Source organism: Pinus tabuliformis, chromosome 7 (genome assembly GCF_031772625.1).
Source record: "Pinus tabuliformis cultivar Carrire ecotype Pingquan chromosome 7, CPIR1, whole genome shotgun sequence".
Taxonomy (NCBI): domain Eukaryota; kingdom Viridiplantae; phylum Streptophyta; class Pinopsida; order Pinales; family Pinaceae; genus Pinus; species Pinus tabuliformis.
Genome location: NC_142293.1, coordinates 1162993377 through 1163015786, shown reverse-complemented (window position 1 = coordinate 1163015786; position 22410 = coordinate 1162993377). Strand labels below are relative to the sequence as shown.

Below are 22410 nucleotides of genomic sequence, written 5' to 3'. Positions count from 1 at the left end.
CCCGATGCAATGAGTGCTAAGTGAACTATTCAAAAATCATGAGAAATTAGTCAGTTACGACTACCTCTCATGGAAATGGTCATACGTTTGAATGACTTACTTAACGCAGTTGAATCCCAAAAATGATATCTAGTTTGTTTGTTTTATTTATTTATTTATTTTTTCTAGTTTTTGTTAATGTTTTTTTTTTTACCTATATATATATATATATATATATATTTTAAATATTGTTTTTTGTTTTTGTTTTTGTTTTTTTTGTTTTCCCAAATTCTTTTATGGTTTATGAGATAATTTTTTTTAACATCTTTTTTTTAAGTAATCAACACTTTAATCTTAATTTTAGTAGTTTGTTTGTTTGTTTTTTTTAATCTAATTTGTTTTTGATTTTAATTTTTTTTAGTTTTTTGTTAATGTTTTTTAAAAATTTTCTATTTTTATCTATTTAATTTTATAGTTTATTATTATTATTATTATTATTATTATTATTATTTTTTCATATATTTGTTTTTTTTTTTTTGCCCTTTTTCTTTGGTTTACAAGATAAATTTTATTTTTATTTTTTCCGTTCTTTTTAAATATGTTTTTCTTACTATTTATTTGTTTGTAATTCTTAAGTGTTTTTTTAGTTTATTAATTCTTATTTTTTATACATTAATTTTTTTTTTTTATTTTTTAATTTCTATGATTGATTATATATACATATATTTTGTCTTGTGTTTTTTTTATTGTTTTAATTTTTAATTTTATTTAATGTTTTTATTATTTTTTTTGAAATTTTAATGTTTTTTCGTGGTCGTGATAAAATATTTTATGTTATTATTACGAAATGTTGAAATTTTAAGATTGAAAAAAAAATGTTATCTCAGCGTCAATACTTTTCGTTTTGAGGGTGTTTTTTGCACAAAATTTACCATTGAAAAAAGTGTTATTCGAACATCAACACTTTTCGTTTTGGGGGTGTTTTTTGACAATTTTTGCACAAAAAATTGGTTTTCACTGCCATTTTTAAAATATGTTGAAAATTTACCCTAGAAAAAAAAGGGTGTTATTCCATCGTCAACACTTTTCATTTTTAGCACTGTTTTTGATGTTTTTACGGGGTTTCTTGGCTAGGATTCTCGTTTTGAGTTTATAGTTCTCGTTTTAAAGTTTACATTGTTTATATATATATATATATATATATATATATATATATTCAAAGAATAGTAATCAATAAATAAAACATGGTCAACAATACAATACAAGGCTAAGGCTCATTAAACAAATAATAAAAATACTAAAAAGAGTTAATAACGAATATGATGATAAAATACTTAAGAAAACACGAAGGATCAAGAAAATAAATTCTAATGAAGAATAAATCAACAACAAATACTATAAAAAGGACACTAATACCTACATAGATAAACAAACAAACAAAATAAATCCAAAAAAGAAACCTAAAAACCTAGGAGGACAAGATAGGGACTCAACTTCTACTAATATTCCAACCATCGTCTCTATTCAAATTATTAGGTTTTTTTTTCAATTTCTAAAGCCCCCGACATTTTACAATGATGGAAATGACTAACCCTAGCAACGACTTGAGCCTCCTCAATGCATATGTGATGCTTAAATTTATGTGCATGCTCTGCAAAAACAAAGGAACATGGCTTTTACTTTATCAAAATTTATTAATATTTTATTAATATTATTAAATTTATTAATATTACTATGTAAGTAGGGGCAAGAGTTAATATCCTCTTGCGAACTGTCAAAATAACTCAGTCTCGACCGCCACCTAGTTGGGGATGGGGATTTTCACGTTCTTTCCTCCATGGGCCCCGACTCATCTTCAAACACCATCGGTTGACTTCGCTTAAAATTCCTGGCTTGACCTCTCCAAGGTCCAATTATGGTATCGTGGACTTGGCCCGACCTGTTCAAAGGCCTGATTGGGTCCTGGTGGAGAATGTAGTAAGAGGTTGGCGGAGCCAACTCTCCTTGGTTTAATGCAGAATCAATAATTCCTTCGTTCTCTATTAAATAGATGCAATAATAGGTAGTTTTAAACCTTTGGATAATGAAATCAGTAGTTATTATTAGTAACCTCCATAGTCAAGCGAACCAATGGTAGCGATCACCTTACTCATCTCCTACAAAGTACAATGTTTGAGCTTTAAAATAAATAAATTCATGGGGCATATTTCAATAAAGTGATTTTTTTTTTGTTTTTTGTTTTTTATCAATATTTTTGTTTATTTTACTTAGAAATTAATAAAAATTTCTAAAATTTTAAATTATTGAATATATAAAAATGGATTTTTTTTAATATATTAGATTCATTAGTTTAAAATACAATTTAAAATAAAATATATACATTACTCTATTTTATTCAAGAAGAGAGCTCTAATATAAAAATACAACAATGAATGACAACAATAGGTTGAATGTGGTCTCTGAAATGATGGCATAAGGTGGGAGAACTTGAGGTCTTAACTGACAGTGGTTTAAGGATGACCACCAACACTGGAACACTTAGTGTAGTTCCTGGAGCTCTTTTAAATTTGGCAAGAAGCTGAAATCTTTTGCTAGAGGAAGTGTCCCTAATGATTTGGAGAGGGGGACCCTAAACCTGGAAGAAAGGAGGTCTACAACCTATGGTGGTTTAAGGAAGGCTACCAACCAAGGGAATGCTTAGTACGATTCCGTGAACTCTTCCAAATCTGGCAAGAAGTTGAAGTTTATTGCTAAATGAAGTGCTCCTTAATGCTTGGAGAGGGAGACCTTCAACCTAGAAAAAGGGAGGTCTACAACCTGCGGTGGTTTAAGGAAGGCTACCAACCAAAGGCATGCTTAGGGGCTTCTATGTCTTTGGCTACAACTCAGAAGGTGGGTATGGTTGTCTCTAGCTATAGGCTTAGGCATTAGGTTCAGGTCGCGGCTTAGGATTGCTCTATACATCTTTGAAACTTGTATATGACCATCATTTCACCCCTATCAAATACAAGGTGAGAAGATGAAGAGAACTCAACTGCAAGACTTTTCAACACTCTAGAAAAAATTCTGACATATGACTGAAATATCTTCTTCGCTGTTGAAGCCCATTTCCAAGAAGCGATCCATCCAACGTGAGTCTTTGTTCTTGTAGGAGGTTTGTTTTTGAAGCATCTGTTTGAAAAATGAGTGCGCTGACCACAATGCTTGCACGAGTGAAGATAAAAACAATGATCTTTCACATGGCCAACTCGGTCACAATGTTGGCATTTGATAACTTTTGGCTGTGAATGTGGAGGAGCAGAATTTGTAAGAAGTGAAGGTGAAATGCCATGAAAAAATCCATCACTTTGAAATTTGACGGGCTTGGAATAGTCCGGAATAGGAAGGGACAGATCCTTGTCATATCCAAGACATGTTCCGTGCTTATTGTTGACAATCTCTTCCCAAGGTCTGATGATGGACTTGGGAAGTGTAGGCTAAATTTCTGCATTTTCTCTTGAAATGGGTACTGCATCTGCAATTTCTTGCTGCTGATGGGAGTTTGTCTCAATGTTCTGAACAAAAATAGGTTAAGAATGATGTCTATTTTGTTATAACTCATCTTGCTGATGTTGTGATTCGAGTTGCAAAAATTCGATCTATTCCTGTGCGTCTTGTAAACAACTATGAATATCAAGGAGAAAATCCTTGCTGATTATCACTGTATTATCCAAAGTTGAGAGTATCATATTGTTCAATAATTCTAATATTCCACCAATTGGAGCCATTTTTCAATAAATCAATCTCAACTAAAGGTGAAATATTGGTAAAAGAATGAGGAAAAGATAGACACCAACTTCTTTATTATACAAACAATGGAAATAAACCTCTGAAAAATCGTGGTAGCTTTACTATATAAATACGTTGGGTAGTAGTCAATGCAAAATCATGTTACCAAGTTCAATCATGAATAGATTTTATATGGCCCATTCCACCAACACTTCAACGAAGAGTAGAAGGAGCATGAACATATGAGACACCAATCATACGCATCATAATCGACGAAGGATTTTAACTAACAGCAGCTGACACATACCACTGTTTCAACAATTTATAATCCTTCTACACTACCATGGTTAAATATATTTATAAGGACAAGAAAAAACACACAGAGAACTACTTACGTCATTGGACTGCGCATAGAATGATATGTAGCAACGTTCACACTTCAATGCAAACGACTATTCAAACCCGTGTGTGTTGCATGAGCTACAAAATTAACTGAATTCTATCTGCCAATGCTTCAACGGTGACTGATTTTTTTTCCTGAAACATTTAAGGATTTATAATCCTTCATTTTGTTGCGCCACTCTTCACCAATTTAGGTCAAGTTCACCACTTTGTCTCAGCAATTTTTTTTTCTCGGTGATATGAAATCCTGCAAAGCTCTCGGGTTCACCATTTACAGAGAAGAATAATGCATAGCTCTGACATGGGGATAATAACACAGTTCCGTCTCAATGAATTAGAACCATCATATAACATGAAACAACGCCAACACAATCAACATAATCAACCCAAGCCACAAGTTTAACACACCTCCAAACTCAGGCTCAACATTCAATAAAATTTGGAGATAGGTACCGATCTCACACGTATATTACAATGACGAATAGTCATGCGTAAAGAATAAACGACATGACACAATGCTTTCACCACTTGAGTCCAACGAGTAGGATGATGTAACAAGTTCTATTATTGGAAAGTTTGATTGGAGCAGAATGCCGTGGAAAGAAAGGACGCAGTCCTCTGCATGTGTTCTTCTCTTCCATAAGAACGTTGACGAGTTCAAACAAGGTCAAGCCTTTAATAATGATTTTTCAGAAAAAATGGCCTCGACTTTGTCTGTTCCTACTTCAACACCTCAAGCACTTGTTTCACATCCAGGGGAGAAAGGCGAGCATTCATGTCTCTCTCGAATTGCTTCCAATTATTTAATTATTTTCAGAAATTGGAGAGGAAAACCACTAGCTGTGTTTGAGCTTGCTTCCACCCATCTACATGGTGAGACAAGCGATTCGTTTTAGCAATGGATCATTGTTGTTGCAGAGACACAAAATGTAAAGGAATGAATGACAGGAATCCTTCCAAAATTGTGGAGTGCGCAGCTCATCTAGAAACATCACCACTCATCTACCCTCCGCTTAGTAACAATCAAGGTGTTAGAGCCTTAGAGTGTTAGATACGTTACAAAGAAAGATAATATAGCAGAGAATCACGTCACAAAAAATGTTAGGGTATAGAGAGTGTTAGCGTAACAAAGAATTAAATGACTACAAGAACGCAGGTACCACTGCAAAACGCTTGAGATAGAGTAATTAGAGTTCTTTCAAGGCCCCGACCATGAGAAACATGTGATGTGATACGAAAATTTAGTAGAGGTTTTTCAACACACAACCAATAGGCTATACGTTACAACAAGAAGATGGTCAAGCCAACGCATTTAAGGACAAGGATGACAGGGAGCGTAGATGGTCAGGTCCACACATAGTTGGTGAGGAAAATCGTTTTTCAAGGCATAATCCAAAAGAGAAACAATTGAGGGTAACAATTTTGATACTAATTCTGAAGAGTAGATAGGGTATGACATCAATTTTGAAGAGTAGATAGGGTATGACATCAATTTTGATCATCAGACAAAACTAACATGCAAAGAAAGGCCACAAAACTAGTGGCTCAAATTGGAGCAGGGCCAAAATTCACCCGCTCTGATACCATATTAAACACACACACGGATAAGATAGTCAAATAGGATAAACATGAATACATTTATGTTAACAAAGATGTAAATTTATATTACATTCTTGTGACCCTTGGTCTTCATATACCAAGTGGTCTCTTGGATTTCGGTGATTGTTCACATTCCACACCAACCCTTAAAGGATTAGGTGTCCAATAATTTCTCTCACTATTGGTACTCCCTACCATGGTTGGTCTATGATATTGGGTCATTTCCTTCGTCCTTTTCTATTTACACTTTGGTTTTAATGGCTCCTCGGCAACACGTGCCAAATCGTAGAGGAGCAATGTCAAGTTATTTTTCCTCTTGACGTCGGATCTTTGGCTGGGAATCTATGGTGAATTATTTTGACTCTATTCCTTCGGAAGTAAGGAGACAGATTCTTATCCTAGAATCAAAAGAATTTGGTGAAAGGTCTTATTTTTCAAAATCTAAGGCTACAAGCGAGCAGTTGAAGTGGATTCTAGATCTAGGCCGATTCAGAAAGCATTCCCTTCATTTCCTCCATCATGTCACTTTGCAACAATAGCTGGAGACCCTGCTCCACATGGTTCTTCGAGACAAACAAGTCGACAATTACAAATTGTTTGCAGGCCAGGAAGATATCAAACAGATTCTCTGCAACCTTCGGTTAAACTTAGATGACATTGAAACCAGACTTGCACGAGTGCAGAAAGTTGTAGTCTCAGGCTTGGACACCGAATCTATTATGGACCAAGATGCCCCTGCATTTATTAATGATTAGCCGTTGTCCGTCGCTCCACTAGAACCAACCTCCCCTCATGGAAATGCATCGCCACTTTCATCGGTCATCATCTCTAACTAGTCATCAAGTGAATGGGCTCCTCCAGAAGTGACACAAATGTGATGGTATGCTCTCATTAGTTTTCTCCTGCATGCTAGGATCTTGCTTCGGGTATTCAAAGGCATTCGATTTTGGTTTTATAGTCACTACGACCACTTCCTTGTTCCAATCTCATCGGGGTTTTAATGCTTGTTTTGAAGTTTGGTCTAATTGTTTTCCTTTTTTATAATAGTCGCTGGTCATGTAATTCCTTCATGTTAATGGTGACTACAATTTGAAAATCAATGTAATAGTGTCTTTAATCAGGATAAGAGGATCTCTTACAATGCAAATGTAATTTTGACTTTTTGAGTGAACCTACTATGAGGATTTTGTCTTCTTGGTAGAAAGTCACTGGATGGAAATGCTATCACTATAATACTTCTATTTTTTAATAGAAATCACTAGCAGGAATTTACCAAAAAAAATATCATTTTCCCTTATATTGGAGAAAGGGTTGGAATTGTAATTTAGGGATTTTAATGCAGAAGTTTCCCATAGTGCTTCACAACACAAAAAATATAAAACACACAAATACAAGATATAAGGAAGTGAATACAAATAATAGAAAGACCAATAAACACTTTAGATTATAATACTAACATAATGTTATATATATGTGTGTGTGTGTGTGTGTGTTACAAGTTAGTTACAATTTTTACTTTGGTTGGTAGATTCAATTCAATGGTTAATCCACTTACATGTTTCACTATATATATATTTTAATTTAATTGTTCTTTAATTTAGTCTATTATTAGGTCTAGTTGACATAGTTGGCTAGCACCTCCAACACCTTCCCCACCCTTAAATATTTCTCAGTCTTGAATAAGAGGGAGATTGGAATTACAATTACAAAATAAGAGGATGTATTATTGCAAAAAATTCTCCAAGAAATGATGAGGATGAACAATTTGATCCTTGAGTGGTTTGCATATCTTCTTAGTGTTGATCAATATTGATGGGATCTTTTGATATTGGTGTTGTGCGTTGCTGAGAAATTTGAGTCTTTGGTGCTTTTGGTGGCATGGGTTGAAGTTTAGGAATGGATTTTGGATAGGTATGTGATTGATTAAGTAACACTTATTCCCGTAGCACCATGGCATCTTTTTCTTGTCTATATCCTTTTGATCAATTTGATCCATCTACCTTTATGTAACCACCCCCTCCCATATCTACCCAGTTTCACCAGCCTGTCGGGGTAAACATGAGAGGAAGAGCTACTATGACATGAATCAACCTCCTAAGTACAATTAAGAAAGTGGAATTGACAAACTAAAACTTTACTGACCTCCCTCAGGTGTTATAGGAACCCCAAGAGCTAAACAACCACTCCAGGTGGCCAAACCCCGAGTTAACTTTATTTTTAGTGATATGGAGCCATATTCACTCCCATGATAAGGCAAGCCAACGACTATAACCGTCCATTTGCTTTGCTAACCCTGCCTCCCAATGACAGTAGTCTAGATTTCCTAGTTCTGTGCATACGACCCCAGAATCTGAGCCACTTTTTCAGGGTTAGGATCAATACCTCTGCCTAGAACTTGATAAAACTTTCTAGAATGATGAATGAAACTAGGAAAAAGCCATAATCACAAAAATTAAACAAGAAATTGACCTAATCAGGCCTAACCATAGCATACAATTCATCAAACATATTGCGAACATGAAATCTACAGGTCATGAATGCATATATGAACATAGGGGTTTCATACTTATCTCTAAATCATCAAGAAGGTCTAATTACCTCTCATAATAGCTTCCATAACATTTTTTAGCTAATGCATTCATTAACCATTCATCAACTAATCAAAACATATCAAGAGCCATAATTAGAACCTGTTATGAAATAATGATTGTAACCAAGATATAACCAGGATAATAACCATGATAGAACAACCATAAAAGCCACATAATAATAAGTACAATTACTCATGAAATACAAGAGGAAAGAGTTCTTATTAACATATGCAAAAGCCAACCAAAATAGGGACTTCCACGTACCACTCAACCATAGATTGGACTGAATCAAGTCTTTCTTTCAGCCAATCACCTTCGTGCCATATTCCAAGCATGAATGTGGGACTCACAACAAAACAACCAGGGATTCCTCAGGCTTTATCGCAATCCCACCAAAACCAGTCAAAGGACTCTTAGGCCTGAAACCATCACATATACAATCAAGATTTACCGCAATCCCACCATTACCGGTCAAGGGATTCCTATGCCTAAACAAAAACATACACTACCGGGTTTTACTGCAATTTGACCAAAACCAGTCAAGGGATCACTAGGCCCTAAACAAGATTGGATGCCTCCATATTTATTCACCAATAACTTGAGGAATTTTCTCGTCTCCACCCTCAGGCTTTACCACAATCCCACCATTACCACTCAAGCGATTCCTAGGCCCTTGAGAATTTTCCCGAGACCACCTCACTCGGTTCCAAAACCATATGGAAACCCAAAGCTAAACCAAATGAAAGAACCCCATCACACCATGGCTATTTGGAACTGGAAAGGTAAGGCTGAAACCATTATCACACCTGGAAAAAGCCATGCCAATGACAACAAGAGAACCAAATACACACATGCATGTACCATGCATGCCAAAACTAGCAAGGAAATCATGCATGCAACTCGATACCTATAAGTACTCCTGATGTAACTGCTTGATCCAACCTTTCCTTGCTTTATCCTTGCTTTCCTTTACTTTCTTGTCCTTCCTTTTCCTTCCTTTCTCCAATGCTAGAGTGCTCCAAGAATGCTCTAAGTGTGCAAGAGTATGAGAGAGTGAGAGAATAGAAGAGAGCTCCAAGCTAAAACTGACAAAAGGTTCAACCGACAAAAGCCATGAACTAATCCTCAAAATCCTTTTATCATTGATGCCTCTATTTTCTTCAATTTCCTATATTTTTCCTTCAATTTCCATCTCATGCAAATATGTGACCTTTCACCTTCCTTTTCTCCTATTTTCTATTATTTCATAAATAAAATGCCAATCAATGTCTCTTTGCCTTTTCCAATGCCTTTACCAATTTCCTTAGCCATAATAAACCAAATGAACACCCACTAGGATGTTTTGCCCAACATTCAACTTGGAATATGTATCCCATGACCTTGGTCTTATTTTGCCTTTATTAATTTTATTACATGGATTTTTAACCATGGCTATTACACTTTATTACTAGTGTTGATGCTTATGGCCCTAGAGATGGAAAGTTGGGTTTTGATGCACTTGGAATGAAAAAATTAAAATATCCACCTTGGTCGATAAATTAGTGCCGAAGACGATCGAGGTGTTGGTTGATATTGAAGTCGACTGAGAGATGTTTCATATATATGTGGTGCAAGCCAGTATAACTGCTACTTAAAATCCTGCCGTTCATCAACAATATATTGAGCTTGCACATCAAGCAACTTCGTTTGTGCCAAGTAGTCAAGATTTTTTATCAAGCGAGTTTTTTTTACTTCTGGCAAGTAGATGTTGAATTACTACTCCAACTACTATACTTTTTGTACTACTTTAGGTAAGTGTTTTGTAGCACTCCCCTCTTCTAGTTGATATTTTCTCCATTCTCCGAACCATTGTTACTTTTGTTATAGAAACTCTATCTCAACTTTCTTTATTTGATCAATTTGTGTTGAAAGTTCTTTAGATTCTCATGACTTGGTTGTGATATCCCTTTTATATGTCAAATATTTTAGGAGTGCTTGCTGCACTTTTAATTGGATGTAGATCGATGCAAAATATGGAGGCCAATTACTCAAGACAATGTTCATGGTTGATGCTTGGTCCATGGCTACTTCAAGACTCTACCTTGCCTTCTTGAATATTCAAACCTAGTATGCGAAAAAGTCATCATCTAGTCAACCTTGAGTCACTTGTTCTCGTCTTGCAGTTTCTCATTTTCCTTGTGTAGTCATAAGTTCATGTTAACTACTTTTTGTAGTAAGTATTTTATAAAATAAAGTGTGTCCATCTCTATATTGGGTGGGCTAATGTGGACCTTTCTTTTTTTTTGAGAGGGTGTCGGGTAGGGGGGCGTTTAGCCTCCCTTGGTTAGGGGGTAGGATCTCCCCTGCATGGGGTTTGGTGCAACACCCTGAGAAATTTTTTTGGGGCGGTTTTTTCATCTGTTTTTGGTGGATTTATGGTCCATGGTTTTGTTAAAAGCATTTTGTGGCACATGGTGGTTTTGTAGTTTCAGTTATGGAACTATGGTTCGATTGGTGGTTCATATGCCGTGTTATGTATATTGTATTATAATACTGTATAGAAAAAAAATGAAGAAAAAATCTTGCTGGTTTTCCTCAGTGTGGGTTTCCAAGATAAAATCTATGTAAATTTGTGTGTTTTCCACTATTTGTTTTCTGTTTTACTAAGAATTTGTTTGCAACAATTAATTGTACAAGGTTAAAACCTACATAGTCAATGTACACTTTCCAAGTGAGTTTTTCCTTTTCTTTTCTTGGTTATATTTATCTCCATCTTCCATAACCACTTTCCATCTTGAGATAAATTCTTTAGATATTTCATTTTAAAAGTTCATAATTTGATAATTCGGTGTGCTTTCCAAATAAAAAAATATTTTTTTTCCATCCCAAGTTCTTGTTCTGAATGGAAGGGAGTATATACCTTGGGATTTTCAATCTTATCCACTTGTTTCTTCTTCCAGGTGGTTCTTTTCTTGGAGCTTGAGGGCTTGAGTGTCAACCAAGAATAATGCACTATTGTATTCTCTATTGGATATGATGGGCCAACTATTAGAGGAGGAGGTGGAGCAGATGCCACTATAGGCACAAGCGTGTCACTCTTTCTATTGATTTGTCCTAGACCATCGACTTTTGTATCGTTTGATAGACTAGTTGTCAACCCTTGGTCTATATAAGGCCTATTCTACTCATGTGGAATTTATCACTATGTTTGTTGTTTTGTGATTGACTCTTTTAATTGTTGACGCTAGTCTTGTTTCTCCTCTATCTACTGTGGGTTTAGTCGATTAGTTAATTCCTGATCATTAGTTGGTCATTTAGTGGATTAGTTGATTACTATTTTTGCTCTTCATTCTTGTTCTAACTGCTAGGTTTCCTAATTTTGCTGTTCCCATTGTTGCTTGTCTTCATCTTCTTATTCAAATATTGTTATTCATCTACTAGAGTCAATTGTCATTGATGCTTATTTTCTAAAAAATGTCAGTTATTTTTTCCATTCAACTATTTTTCATATTTTCATGCATCCGAGTTGGTTTGTTTGCTCTTGGCGTATGAATGAGTTTGCTCACTGTGCACATCCAAGTGTGTGCGCTCCATGGACTAGGTTAATTATTGTTGCTTATATTATGAGAGAAATATGGTATTCTTGTGTAACTTTTGTGTGGTGAATCGTGGATGATTCTTGTGTTAAATATATTTGAGTCAGTGTTGAAGGAATTTTCTTTGTTATAGGATTTTGTGGGACTGACTTTACTTGTTTTTGCCTTTTCTTTCTAGCCATGAAAATATGTTATATGTGTGGCACTCATGTAATTTATAATATGGGATCTATCTAACATAAGGGTTTATTTTTCCAATTTCCAGTAACTACCCCACAACTGGTGAAATTGAGCAAGTGGTTTTCCCAAGTGATTTCATCCATCTTGGCTTGTCGGATGTTATCCATTCTGATCTCCAACTTAGTCACAATTTATTTAACAAATTTGTGCTTTGTTTAAGGCTTGATTAGGGTTTCAATTGTGGGAATTTGGCCTCTCATCCCTGGCATTGTTGGATTTCTCTCTAGGTTAATGACTTGCTAAAATTCTATAGGTTATGTGGTTGTAAATTTTCTCTCTTTAAGTTTGTAGTAGTCATTTAATCGTTTGGGGGATGCAAGGAATGTGTTTAGGTAATGTTGTGTTTATTGAAAATTCTTGGAGGGATGGTTTATGATTGCATGTGGAAATGTCGTGTTAGTGACCTTTGGCATTTATTGTAGGCATTAAAGTTGTTTCGTGTGAGTATTTTATGGTACCAACATTTATTTTTTCACTGATTAAATTTAATTAGTGTTTAATCAAGTCAGGATAGTTAGGTTGGTTAGTTTTTCCATCACAATATATTCTTATGTCTCAATAAATTCTATGAGCATGGCCTATTTCCAATGGTTGGTTGACTCTATTGACTCGGTCAATTTCTCTTTTTTGGTTGGATCAATTTACTGAATTGATTTGTTTTCCTTGGTCAATCACCTCATGTTAGTCAATGGCATGTTTTTGGTTGATTTGAATAACCCAATTGATTGTTCTTTTTCAATTTATCTTTTTTATACATTATTTATTTTCTTGTGATGGTTGGTCCTTTCACATAGTCGATTATTTGATCATAGTCAATTACAAACACATGGTTGGTTTTTCTGGCATATTTTATTTTCTTTAATTATTCATTTGATTGATCATGCTCATTTGACTTAAGTATTCCTTGCTTGATTTATGATTCTCATGCTTGCTTGATTTTTTCCCCACTCAGTTATCTAGCGACATGAAAAGGCCATCATCATGCATTTGTTTCATATATTTCTTCTTATTTGACTACTCTTATCAACTAGTTTTCAAATAGTGATGCTATTGTCCATTTATTTTTGTTGCAGAGCCTTCAAAGATAACACTTATTGTGGATCTTGATTAGCTATGACTTCCTTAAGCCAATCTTTTCCCTTAGATTTTATTTTATTTTATTTTATTTTAGTTATTTATTTTTTCTATGTAATCCTGGATAATCGATTGCTTTATTAACCCTTTGTTTGTCCTATGTTTCTTCTTCAAAATATACTTTTATGCTCTGGAAATAGACCTCCATAAGTGGTTTTTAGTTTAGTTCATGTCTATTGGGCATACAAGGAGGCTTTTGCCTATATACATCTCATCTTTGTTATGGGTGCTACCTTTTCAGTCAGTCACTCTTATTCTCTTTGTCAAACATATTCCCTTGTAATGTCCTCAATTGAACCACATTGGTTGGTTGACTATCTTTGACTAGAATGGACCTAACTAGGTGATCTCCAGTTTCCACAATTTACCCTTGATTCGAATGTCATATAGTAGAACTAAGTATCCTCTATTTTTTATACTTCTCTTGATAACTTGGCCATGCCATGCCTTTTGCTATTGCTTTTCCACTTCCTAATGATCTGGTGCAAATAATCACTCTTCTTCTAGCTTATGAAGTTGGTGGAGGTGTTCTTGTTTGGCCATTGTAAGGTCATACTTGAGGACATAAGAAACCCTCTCTACATTGATCAATACGTGTAGGGATACTACAACTTCTTGTCCATAACCCAATTTAAAGGGTGCATTATGAGTTGATCATTTTGTAGATATTCATATATACTGATAGTACCATTGGAAACTTGTCATCCAAATCATCTTGATAAATCCCACAAATTTTGGTCAAGCCATTATGAAATGTGTTGTTAAAGGATTTGATCATATCATTGGCTTGAGAGTGATATGACATATTTCTATGGTTAATCAAAAAATTATGTAGTAGTAATTTCATTGTGCCATTAAAAAAATGAGTTCCTCGGTTACTTATTATTGTTAAGGGACACCCAGATCTAGTGATGATATTTTTATAAATAAATTTGGTTACTACTTCTTTAATGCAATATTCAACTTGTTCTACCTTGGCCCATTACATGAGATATTTGACTGTTGTGATCATATAATTTGAGCTAGTTTTCCTTGCTCTTTGTGGGAATGAGATGAAAAATTTGTCTCCACATATCTCAAAAAAGTAAATTGGAACTCACCAAATTCAAGAACATATAAACCTTCCGTAACAATTGATCCATATCACAACTCCCCGAATCAAATTAAATTAAAAAAACACAATAATGTAAAATAAATAAATTCTAAATTCTTATTATAATAACGTAACTCTGGTAACTTTTATATTTTGTTGCAATTTATATTTTCAAATGTTAATATAATCTTTATATTAAAATATTTGTTATTTCGTTAATACAATCTTTACATTAAGATATGCATTATCTAAATCCAAACCATGTCACACACCAAGAGCCAACTATCGTGTGGAGAGAATCAAATACAAGTACCAAAGGAGAAGCCACAAACGTTTATTCCACTTGGCCTTGTTACCATAGCACCTTATTTTTAAAAGCACCTAAACCATACATTAGTATGGTAGGTTCATACATTAATATCGATGGCATTTATTGTTTTCCACGAACACATGGCTTCATCCACCATATAATATGTGGTTATATATATATATATATTCTTGGTTAATTATTTCCACAATTATATATATTTATATATATTCATGGTTAATTATTTCCACAACTTTGAGATTTGGCTTGGGCAGTCGTAAGTTCTAATGTCAATACTTGCGATGATATACGTTGTATACATTAATGTATTTAATTTATTGACCACTTGTTTACCCTCGTTTACGTGGTGTTATGACTGACCACTTGTGCTAAGGTTGTTGATTTATTTATATGAGTTTTTCTTTTTCTTCTATGTACCAAATGATTGCGGAGAATAATTTTTATTGGAATTGGCTTCACTATCGTTGGATTATTACAGTGCATTGCATTGATTTTTGATTGCTGCCAATAGTGGTGGTAAATGCAGTGCAGTTGGCATCCATTACGAAGCTGCTTTTTGAATAAAGAGCTTGGGGAGAATACTGTACAAATTCAATTCTTGTGCTTGGTTTGAGTTTGAGTTTGAGTTTTGCTTCCTTCACAGGCCGTGTATCATAGTCTTTACCTGACATCATACTTACGGTTCTCTACAAGAGAGTAGAGTAGAGTATTATGCATAAGCTTTTATGGGTATAATAAATATGGTTTATTTGGATCAAAGGTCCACATTGCATCTCGAATGCTAGTGATGAGGAGGATTCAAAATTGGCTACACAACATGCAAATCTTTCCTCGGTTTCCACGATAGAGGAAAACTAGTCAGATAATTTGTTTAGGACATTCCATTCCCAGTTTCTTAATTTGTTACATATTATACTAGATTCACGTCATTTATTTTATCATTTTTATGTAAATATATACGTACTGGTTTAAGTGTCTATCAGGTTGGTTTTTGGGCAGGTATTCCCATCAACAAATTATGGGTTTTTATCTTGTTATTCAATTTTATTTCAACATGTACTTATAATTTACTTACTTATTCTAACTTCTTGTAGACATTGTTTATTTTATTCGTTTCATGGAATCACGACACTTTTCACCTATAGAACCTTGGGTCTTTGAATGGTCTTTTTTGGATTAATCACATCATTATTTTTTTGGATCGATGTTTCAAACCATCCACTGTGGTTCATCTTCAGGACATAGATGGAAGATCTGATCTAGCCAGAGAAATAAATAATGAGAGGATGCTTCAAGAAATTCAACAGAAAAATCAAATTCATCCGTTAGAAAGTCAAATTTAATTATAATTTGACTTTCTAACGGATGATTTTGTTTTTTCTATTGAATTTATTGGAGCATCCTCTCATTATTTATTTCTCTGGCTAAATCAGATCCCCCATCTATGTCCTAATCATGAACCACAATGGGTGGTTCAAAACATCGACCCCAAAAAAGAATGATGTGATTAATCCGGAAGAGACAATTCAAACATTATGAATCACAAAAGTCTTCATTCAGGAACCTTGGGTGTATTCAGACCACCAAGCACATGATCATTTCACATTTATTCTTGTCATAGTTATTGACATAGTTGGTGTAAGCCAACAACCTGGATATTAAGTACCTTGTGTATTGAATGTATTGAAATCTAATGCCACCATTATCCTACAGAGAAATCTTGTTTGAGGGGATTTTCCCTCATGTTGTTATGTAGTTTTTATTATATGATAACAATGTGGTTCTTCAAGCACATAGTTACTTAGGTTGTCACAATTGAAAGTTATTATTAGTTTCCACTTAAATGAGAAATGTTGTTATTCCATATTGGGACCACTCACAAATTTTTTCACACTCTTAGAAAGGAAAACATCATCACTACCTTTAAACCTATAAACACTATACGTAGCCACCTTAGATCCATCAAAGACCCCATTGACTCCACCAATCATAAAGGTGTGTATTTGATCTCTTGTTCTTGCGGTAAATGCTATGTGCGTGAAACCAACCACTCCATAAATAATATAATTAAAGATAATTGTGTTGACATAAAACACAATCACTATCGCTCTTCTGCTCTTGCAGAGCACTCCCTAAAGACTAATCATCACTTTTGCATTGAAAATGCTAGTATATTGGCTAGAATTGACCAATACCACCACAGGAAATTAAGGGAGGCTATTGAAATTAGTAAGCACCCTAATAACTTAAATAGAGATGATGGTTGGAAAATAAGTGAAAACTGGATTCCCACCCTCACCTCCGAAACTGACCATTCCTAATCCTTCTATCTTTGCCTATTGAGCCCCCAACCCCCTTTTTTTCCCTATTATCTCATCTTTTATTTTCCCTAATATCCCTATTATATTATCCCTAATACCTTATCCTGAATATTTATCCATATTATCTTATCTTAATATCTTACTTAGTTAATTAAAATTCGAATAATCAACCTATGATTCTTATTAATATTCTTTCACTCAAACTTAATAAACATATTTATAAATATATACATATACACATTCATTCCATTTATTAATAAATTCAAACAGTAGATATAAATTAAAATTAATACGCTCTAATTTTTCACAAAACTTAAAATCAATGTAATCAATAATTATTAAATAACACACCATTAATATTAATAAAATTATTTCAATTAATTTAATTCTTTCATTTTTCATTAATAAAATTATATTAATATTAAATTAATAAATATTAAAATATTAAAATACATGTCATATTATTAATATTATTAATCTAACCTCAATTAATTTATTAATCTAACCTCAATTAATCCAACTTGATGTCAGATATTTAGATTATTATTATTATTATTATTTTTTAGGATTTTTTTACTTGTTGACTAATTTTTTTTTTCAATTCCATATTTATTTATTTCGTAAGGTCATATTTCTTCACATTCATTTTTTTTCTTAAAGATAAACTGCACAAACAGATTCAAAACGTCGACATAAGAATAAATTGTACAAATAGGTTCAAAACATCGACACCTTAAATCTGATACAATGAATCCTGAAACTAATATCCAAACAAAATTTCTTGCTTCTGGATTTTGCGTCTTTTAGTTATAGACCAAGTTTTAAATTGTTTTCTATAGACCCTCATTATATTGGATCGTTATTATGACTCTTTATATGTATGACAACCCTCTATTTACAAAATATCCAATGCTTCTCGTTAAATTCATATGCAAGGATATTATTTGTTTAATCTCCTAAATCTATTTGCATCTTTATGGCATATGTTGTATCAACTTGTTTCAAGCTATATATGTACAAAGTTGAATATAAAATATTTATGCTTTATTTATTTCTCTCACTTCTGGAGAGTAATAAAAAAATAGAATTGTTTTTTTTGTTCATACTAGTACAATAAACTTGAAGCATATAAAGATAGTTAGGATTTGATGCAATGGTTATTAATTCACTATTTTTTTGCAAGATTCAAATATAAATGCACTGATAAAATAATATACTTTTGTAGGATATGTATAGTCAATTTTAGAACACAGGTATTCAATTTAGATATGATTTTATTCTATAAATATTTATTTATCTTTTTAATGAAAGGATAAAAAAAATTGTTTTTGCTAATAAACCATAACTCAATCCTATATTTTTCTTTCTTTTTCACAATTTATCAAAATAATTTTGCAACAAGATTAAACCAATCATTCTCAAATAGATTTAGGAATACCTCTTGTTCTAGTAGCTAGAAGTTATATTAGAGGATAACCTATTTTCTCTCAATTTCTTGAACCTAGGTTGAGTTACCGTTGAAGAAAAAAGGGACATTTCTTCTATGACATTAATTTTCAGGTTTTCCCTGCTCTAAAGAGATTGAAACACAAAAAAATATTTATTTATAATAAATTACACTACCACTAATATTCTATTAAACAATTTTTCTTTTCAATGATATTAGAATAACATATATGTATTTATGATATTAATCTCTGTTGAGGAAAAAATTAAGAGCAACAATGCTCCTCCCAACCTTAGACCAATAGTTCCACTTCCAATCACCCCCATGCCTTAGCTCAATGACAATCCAAAAAAGAACTCTTCTATATAAGTGTGCAACTCAAGTTTTGATGATGATAAATAAAACCCTCTTTCCAAAAGAGTTAAGCTACCCACTCAGAAGCAAATCCCTATGCTATGCCTCCAAAATGGTCATATCTTTTTCTTTTTGGTGCTTAGGTCTTTATCCTCATTCTCTCCCCACCACCCCCAACCTCCCAAGTTGTGTGACATTTTCTTGGGGAGAGTTATTCCTAATCCCCTACCATCTTGGGAAACAAAAAAACTCATTGGTTTCCAACTTCCCACCAACTATGGGTTCAATTCTTTTCTTGCCATTCTTGGCAACTTAATACATATATTCCCTTTTCCCTTATGTCATTGAGCTAATTAGTTGCACATTGTTGATCATATGTTTTCCAATAATTATATTATTATATTCAAATAAAAATATCATCATAATAATTATTTACAATTATGATTCCATCATTCCTCATGATGGTATGTCTTTTCAAACATCACTATAACCATACTTGTCTCTTCCAAAATAAAATAAACATAACCATTAAATATTTCCGAGTAAGGGGTATTACAACCCACTTGTTGGAAAATATCAGACATGTTTACTTTAAGTCTGCAATATTTAGGTATTGTTGGCCATTGTGGACTAGCTTATAGGATCTTATGCACAATTGTATCAACTTCAAAATGCCTAAAAACTTTACTAACATGTGCTTAATTTATTATAACTTCTTGTTCATGTTCTAACACACATATTTTCAATGTTATCTAGTCCCATTTTGTATAAATGTCCATTCATAAGCGTGGATGAAGAAACCTACAATGTCAGTACTTTATTTCTGCATTCTACAATATCTTTAAGAGTCTTCTCCTCTTGTAAAAAATGCATGATGTCAGCCACCACCATTAGGGTCAACTCGACTCTAAACAGGTGAGTTTGGAAGCTCATCTTCAATTCTTATTAGTTATTTGTCAGTTTCAATTTAGGATAGGTGATTAGGTCTGGCAATACTTTTTCCTTTTTTGGATTATGATTTGGAATTTGAATTCTTGAAATAGTAACAACCATCTACAGATTCATCCTTGATGAATTAGTTTGTTAACTAGATTCATAAGAGCTCAATAGTCTATAAATAATGTGAAAGGGTTTTCCAACAATTATGGAACTTATATATAGAAAACATTAATTCTAGTGCTTCTATCTCAGTAGTCAAATAGTTGTGCTATAATTGGTTTAATGTTGAATTGACAGACGTATTTGGATGGTCAACCATTTTGTCCCTAGGTTGAGTGAGATTGCTTTGATTGCTACATTTGACACATCGAATGAATATATAAATTCTTAAACTAGTTTGGGAACATTAGTATGGAGGCCTCCACTGATTTTCTTTTTAATAATTTGAACGAATCATTGCACTCTGCGCTCCATATAATCTTCATTCCATTCCTCAGAAGCAAGTTGACGAAGAATGTTATGTTAGAGTAATGTATGATAATTTCTTTTGTAAAATCTGAAATGTCCTAAAAAAAATTTTTCACAAGGGATTTTAAATCAAATGATCACTTTAATCTTGACCATATCAACGTTGATTCCATCCTTGCATACCCCATGCCATAATAGTATACTAATTGGTGTGGGGAATATACACTTTTTTATATTTAAGGATATATATATTTGACATCTCTCCAACATATTTATAAGCTACTATATATGATATTTTAGAAGACTATAAGCAATCTAATCATCAAAATACACAACCATTGTTTTATATATATTTTGTAACTTGATTACGTGAAATCACCGAATTGGTGACCTAATCAACCCTTCAAATCATATAGCTACCAATTAACAAATAAAGCCTCCAATTACTAGCCTGCTACATGTGCGAGGGACCCACATCGTAAGGTGCAAGGGAGGATATCTAAACATTGACGTGTCGCCTTGATTAGGCAGACGAGGATCATTTTTCCATCGCAAATTGCTTGATGTTTATGTGGATGAGTCAGGGAAAAATGCCAAAACCACCATTGTTTTCTCTTGATCAATCAGATGCTCTTTTTCCTTACATAATCCTGGACCAAAGCTGCTCAAGGTGTGGGTGAAATTGTTCCAGTATTCCTGAAAACTGCCAGAGTGGAACATGTCAACTCACTTATATACACATGTATAATATAATAATTAATTTATCCCTAGATGATGGACGAAAGCATTACTTCAAAATTTATCATCACACCTTAAATTTAATTCTCGATAATCCCAACAATCGTTGGAATAGTTAATAGTTGAGAAGCCTAGCTCAAAATGGTCAGATACATGAAATAAATCCTCCATATAAACAACTATAAACCTTCCTACCTCTGCATTTTAGTTAAAAAGTTTGTATGAGTTATAGTACCCAAGAAGAAAGGTAATTTCTCAAGAAAGCATGTAGAGGACTGTGATACTTCGAAAGTTTTTCTAGATATGGATGCAGATTTTTTTCGAGTAAATTAATTCACAATAAAGACCATGCACAGTTTATAGAACGTTCTCAACCCTTTCCCATATGGGATAGTGGCCTTCCACATGCTCTACTTCCCTAAACCTTCCGTTTTTTAGAATTATTCTATCTTGTTGCCAAATTCTTTGACCCTTCTTGAATGATATTTAAATATTGTCAGGGATCATCCACTATATGTTTTCCCGAGAGAAAAAATATACCTTGGCAATTCATATTCCATCCAAACTTGAATTTATTAATGAGGAAAGTTTATAAATGTATTTCAAGGGTTTACCTAATGAATAAAGAAATGAATTCCTAAAAACCCTATTAGTAAATCAAGATATTAGGCCAAATCATAAACCTCCCATTAACAAGGAGACCTTTCATGTCTCTGTAAAATATTTAATTTGGATGATTATTGTCATCTTAAGTTATGATGATGATGTTCATGCAACCATTGTTATTTCAGGGTTTATTTTAATTATGCTTCTTATTTAGTTGAGAGATTTCACAAACAACTAGTTTAATTTCACAACGAAAGGGTATTTATGTTTTAACAGTATTTAGTTTACTTGATCTCGGCACAAAAATCTCCATGTTTTGAATATTTAGGGTTACACAAAAGAAACCAATTAGGAGAGGAGAACCTCCCCTTTCACTAGACACAAAAATTGGATTCAATGAATGACCTATTGCATAAAAAATGTTTATTGATGGTTTTGTGTATCATGTTTTCTTACTAATCTATGGCCATTCCCATCCAAAAATTCCCGAAGAAAGTAGGATTTGTTTCCACATGAACAATTAGTTGAAGTGAAGGGACTAGTACATCAAAAAGGATTATATTGTAATTAGAATATATGGAGCAAAATCAAGTCACACAAATTAACATAGTACTTAAATCCTAGGGTTTTTGCATTAGAATATATGCGCCAAAGAATACACTCAAATGATCTGCTCTTCGCATCTAAAGGGAGAAAGTCTACATTTATTATTCCGACAAAAATATTTGGATTTATTGTTAAATATAGGCTAGCTCTGATCATCATTGAAAATTTATTGAAAGACTTCAGTTATAAAGAGGATTAGAAGTGGAAATATGATCCCATACA

At 33.3% G+C, this 22410-nt stretch overlaps 1 long non-coding RNA gene across 1 annotated transcript in view; it reads left to right on the top strand.

The window, feature by feature from the left end:
- LOC149251610 (uncharacterized) overlaps positions 1–11584 on the top strand; it is a 216480-nt gene extending 204896 nt beyond the window's left edge. The window contains exon 3 of the long non-coding RNA XR_016266903.1: positions 11279–11584. This is a non-coding gene — a long non-coding RNA (uncharacterized LOC149251610). The remainder of the gene's footprint in view (positions 1–11278) is intronic.
- Positions 11585–22410: the final 10826 nt, after the last annotated feature.